Here is a 5,711-nt window from a genome sequence, read left to right as displayed (position 1 = left end):
TTGTTTAGTTTTCCCCGACCCTTATAAAAGGGATCTTTTCCGGAGAGGTAAGTCTTGGAACCAAGCACGAGCTCTCTCCCACTCCCTCTTGTAAAAATCTTCTCTCCCTAAATAAAAGTTTATTTGTACAAATCCTCTCTGCTTGTACACAACATTCATCCTTAAGGTATAATTTTTCTTTTTCTTTTAATTTCTTTATTATAATTCAGTTCATGTTTAGCCTTATAGGCTGAATACTACGTTGAATTACGTGACACTATACTACTGAGATCATGGTAATAATGCTTTAAGGCATCATGATCTAAGCCAAAACATGATGTTCAAGGTTACGTAGAAATTTGACCCGGTGAATTGTTCATAACCCGAGGGCGGTGGTCTGTTGTTTTGCCGTGGCAAGAAGAAGGCATTTTTAGGGCGTTGTTGGACTTGTTTTGATAGGAAGAACCCCAGCCTTCGGGGTCGGTAACCTAGTAAAACTATTGTTACCTGGATGGCATCATGTGGCGGCGCGATCCTGTCGCTTTTATGGTATCTTTATTATTATTATTATAATTATAATTATAATAATAATAATAATAATAATAATAATAATAATAATAATAATAATAATAATAATAATGTAAAAAATAAATATTTACCATCGCCGTCAAATGCCGACTTAAACTATCCGCAGGCATTCGCTAGTCAAAATGCTTTCATAGGTACTCGTATCGGGTAATTGTGTTGATAAGTAGGTTCCGCTTGAGTGACTTCGACTGAATTATAGACGGGGCTTCCGACGAGGTCTATTTTCGGGCTTCCCGAGGAGCCCTAGCCATGAATTCAAGTCGATTAATGGGACCTTTCATACACATTCAAGGACGTTTAAAGTTACGCATTTCCTATAATCATAAGGCGCCTTCAAATAATCGGTCAAAGAATCATCGTCTTAAATGTACCACCGTCCATAACTAGTTACACCTTAAAGCGTAAATGACGTTGGATGTTTTCCAATTATATTTAGATCGAATCACTTCTACTAACTTGTAGTCTATTATACAAGGCTTGGGGTAGTTTTGAGAATTTTAAGTCAAGTGGAAACTTAACATGGTATTTTGGGGAAGAATCATAGCGCAAATTATTTTGCTCGAATAAAATTTGTCCGTCCCAGAATAAAGAAACTCTAATTCTTTGAACATCTGCCATATTTTGAATAATTTAGGAGGAATACAAAATGCAAAAACTAGATGAAACTTCGAATTTTTTGCTTTTTTTGCCTTATACGAACTCGGTATTTATAGGATTTGAAGTTTGAATACAGAACCAACGCATGCATGCAATTACAGTGTCTTGTAGTGTTATGTCAAATCAAATTAAGTGCGGAGAGTTGCATAACGCAAAATAATCACGTTATGGCGGGTTCCGACGGGGAATAGCGCGGTAAATTCTTGCGTTAACGTAGTAAAATACGATTATAACGCGGAATTTAATGCGTTATGCGGTATAACGATATTTTCTTGCGCTTATACTGTGCCGCACCATATTGTCACCTCAACTGTCAAATAGAAAAACGTCATGATTCGAATCAAACTTTATATAACGTAATTTGACGAATAGTTGTTACCAACCACACAACATTCCACACAAAATTGAGTTACTATGTCATTTTTCGATCAATTTAGAGATATTAGTCGTGTTATATCGTTCACTCCAGCAAACATATTTGAAGCAATGGGTAGGATCGGGGAACTAGATGATGATGATTTTCATTACTCAAATAACCCTAACGATAGATTCAATCGAGAATACAATAATAAAATGAGAGAGTGGGATTGGCGTGTTAGGGAGGGCTAACGACCGGAGTACAAGTTAGCGACAGTAGGGCTTAAACGCCCAAAAAAATGTGCTATGTCAATGCCTCGCGGAACTCCACAAGAGTTTAATTTGGCTCTTAATCGTTTTCGCGAAGAGAACAATCGGATGAAAATACGTTATCATAGGGTAGAATATGGTATACATGGTAGCACAAGATTTAGATCCAAATGGGATTCGGGTGTGAAATGTCCGATGAAGATTAATATTTTTCTTACAAATAAGGTAAGTAGGTAGGGTCATAAAGACACCCCTCAGCAGGTACTTGGGGGTTTGCAACTATATAAGTAGCCCTTTCTTTTGTTATTAGAGCACCATATTCAATGTCGAGTAGTAGAAACTCAGCTTGGTCTTTACTCCTTCCAAAAGAACCAAATAGCAGTGATGATGAGAGTTCAAATCATAATAATTTTTCGAGCGATACCAGTGATTTCAAACTAGATGAGCTAAATCCTCACCTTCTTTCAAGAATATTAGTATGTTAAGTATTTTCATCTACTCGAGGTTATGAATGATGCAATTTAATTATTTTTTTTTTTGTATGAATGCCGCCATTTTGACTAACTTTTGATTAATTATTAATGAACAAGTTTAAGTATTCGTAAAGAACTTCAAGCTAATGTCACAAGAGCTTTCAAACGAAAATGGCGTTTGAGCACTTTTCAACCATTAAAGCATCCGAACTTTTGTGTATTCTTGATGTATCGATCCTACCTTATTAATCGCGCAAAAATAAGTAGGGTTCTATAAAAAATATTGAAGTTTCGGGAATTAGTCCCGCATGATTAATCGCACGATCAAAGTACGTTAAAAAGTGTAATGGAAGAAGAGTTAGCCAAAAGGGCCGAAAAAAATAAAATAAAGAGGAACACTATAGGGCAGTAAATTACTGCACTATAGCAGTTAACGGAGCCGTCCCCGTTAACTACTTTAAGCGCAATAAATTCTTGTCTTCAAAAGATATTTTCGTAATATTTTTTTTTATTGGGATATTTTGGTTCAAAATATTTTTTTTTGGGCATTTTGATTCCGGCCTCGCCCCAAGTTCCAAAGAAGAAAAAAAGAGAGAAAAATATATACACTACTTATAACCCAATTCCTCCAGATTCCACCAGCTTTTGAAGACTCTACAATCGGGCACCTCCTTTCTATCAACAAGTGAAGAAGCCCCTCTTCTTTTTCAAATCTTCTCATTCTTTTCTCTTTTCCTGTTCATCAGGTATGTATGTGATCTAATAAAACCTCACAGCTACTCTAAATTTCTTGCCCCTTTTCAATACTTTCTTGCTAATTTTTATTTTGCTGCATTCTAGGGTTTTATTCTGCTGTTTCAATTTACTTTATTTTTAGTCTAACAAGTTTGATTTATCCTCAAATCAAATAGACCTGAGATGGGTCTGCAAATCAATTTCTTGGTTGTATTTTGGAAGTGGGTTTTAGGTTTTGAAGACATGTTTATTACAAGCTTTTCATTACTCAGAACAAGAAAAGAACTATTTTTTGTGTTTGTTTCTTCCCTTAGACGTATAGTAGTCAATTGAATATTGAAACCTTCCCATTTTTTATTTGGGTCTGGAAAGAAACTAGGTAGTTGAAGTGGGGCTTTGCTGTTTAAATTGCTTGGTCTTTGTTCCGCCTATTTGATATCCTTAAAAGAATTGAACTTTTAGGTTTATTGCTATTTTATTATTGGGGTTCTGTTTTTGTTGTAGAAAAATCTTATTGAAAGCTGATTATTATTTTCCTGGGTTGATATGGATTCTCTCTTGAATTGAGAAAGCTGCTATCCAGTTTTTGATTTAGAGATGACAATTGTTCAGCTGCCAAAGCTGTATTTTAAATGTGCAGTGCATGTATACAATGCACATTTTATATTGTATTGCATACACTGTGTGTTAATATTATCCATGAAATATACATTTATATGTTGTAGCATATAACACTTAAAATTTTGGATCACCTTTTCCTATTGTTTTATATGGTAGTCTTCACACAATGAGCTAGCATATATTTTATACTGGATACTGTATGTCAATAGTATATATGAAATATACACGATGGATGTATAACCTTCTTTTTTGTGAGTGCAGATTCTTTGGCAGAAGTTGGCAGGAGGGGTGATTTGAGCTTTGGATTGGAATTTTGGTTGCGATTTCGTTGTCATAAAGGTAAGAAACTCTATTTTTTTTTTTTCAGTTGGTGTCATTGCACCCATCAATTGTAACTTCATTTGAACGGTCTTGGATAAGAAGTAAATGGAATTTATTATAAAAAAAGAAGAAGTAAATGGAATTTGCCCAGTTGACAAAGAAATAGATTCTGAAAATATGTGGAACCTGTATATGATCAAAAGTATACTGACTGTACGGGTGATAGCTTGATCTTTGTTATAGCTTGATCTTTGTTATTTGGTCTAGACTCATGGTCCAATGCAGAGTTATTTTCCTTTCTGAGAAAACCCAAAGCAGTTTGTTATTTGAGCTTATCACCTATCTGTTTCAGTTATGGTCTATGTGTGTTTTTTTATTAAGTAATCTCTAATAGGTAGTATTTGTTATGTTTGTTTCTCAATTTTAGCATATGATTGAAGAAGCCTCTTTTATCCATTCCACTTCAATATATTAATCATAGTTAGACTATTTTTATATAATACACTTTGTATCAATCTATTAGAAATGCCCAGATTCAATTTTTTTTTAAAATTTAGTTCCTTGAGTGGATCACTTGAAAATTTGTGACCTTGATTGAGTTCCGTCGCTCAGATAATAGGAGTCGATAAATACCCTGAAAGAACTTTCATCCCAAGAACTTAAAACCCAGAAATCAGAATACCATGATAAAAAGATCTTCTGTAGTAACGTATCCACGTATAAAACAAAAAAAGGGAAAACAAACAAATTAAACAAACCAAGAAAAACTTCCCAACGGGGAAAAGCAGAACCATTTTGTGACTTTATTCTGTTTCTCTCTAGAACCCAACTCACTTAGGTTCTGAACTCAGCAGCTAAAAATGGCAATAGTAAAAATTTACCTCATCTTTTGAAAACGCTCCAGGAAAAAGACCAAAAAAAGAAAAAAAATCTAGCATAAAGCAATAGTTATATTCTAATTTAAAAAATGAAAACTCATCTTAGTGGCGCTATTCATATTTTGTACTTGCTTTGACAGAATTTGATAGTTCAAGAAAGCTGATTAGTACCTCCTTAAAAAATAAAAAAAAAAATAAAAAAAAAGAAGAAAGTTGATTAGTACCTTTTCAGAAGAAGAAAAAACTGATTAGTAACACCCAAACACTGATTAATGCAGATGGTTTTTCCTCAATCAGTAGGAGCAGCCACGGTGAATCAAAATCAAATTCCTAATCATATAACTAAGAACTAATTCACAAAGAAGAATTACCATTCAGTTTTTAAAAAATTATAGAAAAAAACGGAAATCAGGGATGTATACATGATTACACACATACATATATACACAGAGAGAGAGAGAGAGAGAGAGCTTTGAATCAATTCGCCAGAAAAGAGGAGATCGCCGAGGAGTTCGACATGAATATGAGCAAAGGTCGTAGAGGATAAAGAGTGGTGGGAGTTCAATGAATTAGATCTGAAGGAAGAAACCAACATATAATTTGAATGTTAGGGACTTAGGGTCCGAGTCTCGACACGTAAGAGGTTTTGGTCTTTGATTCTCAAATTCTTGGGAAAGGACTGGGGCTTGAGATTGTTAATTTAGACTTTACTGGGCTGAAGTCCGTGCGCCTAAAACAGGCCACAAATAAGCATTTGATTTCTTAATTATGTGCTCGTTAATCGGTGAATTCCCATTCATAAAAGGAATTATTACTCTGTCGAACTTTATCT

Source organism: Lycium ferocissimum, chromosome 10 (genome assembly GCF_029784015.1).
Source record: "Lycium ferocissimum isolate CSIRO_LF1 chromosome 10, AGI_CSIRO_Lferr_CH_V1, whole genome shotgun sequence".
NCBI classification, from domain to species: Eukaryota; Viridiplantae; Streptophyta; class Magnoliopsida; order Solanales; family Solanaceae; genus Lycium; species Lycium ferocissimum.
Note: the sequence above shows the minus strand (reverse complement) of the source record.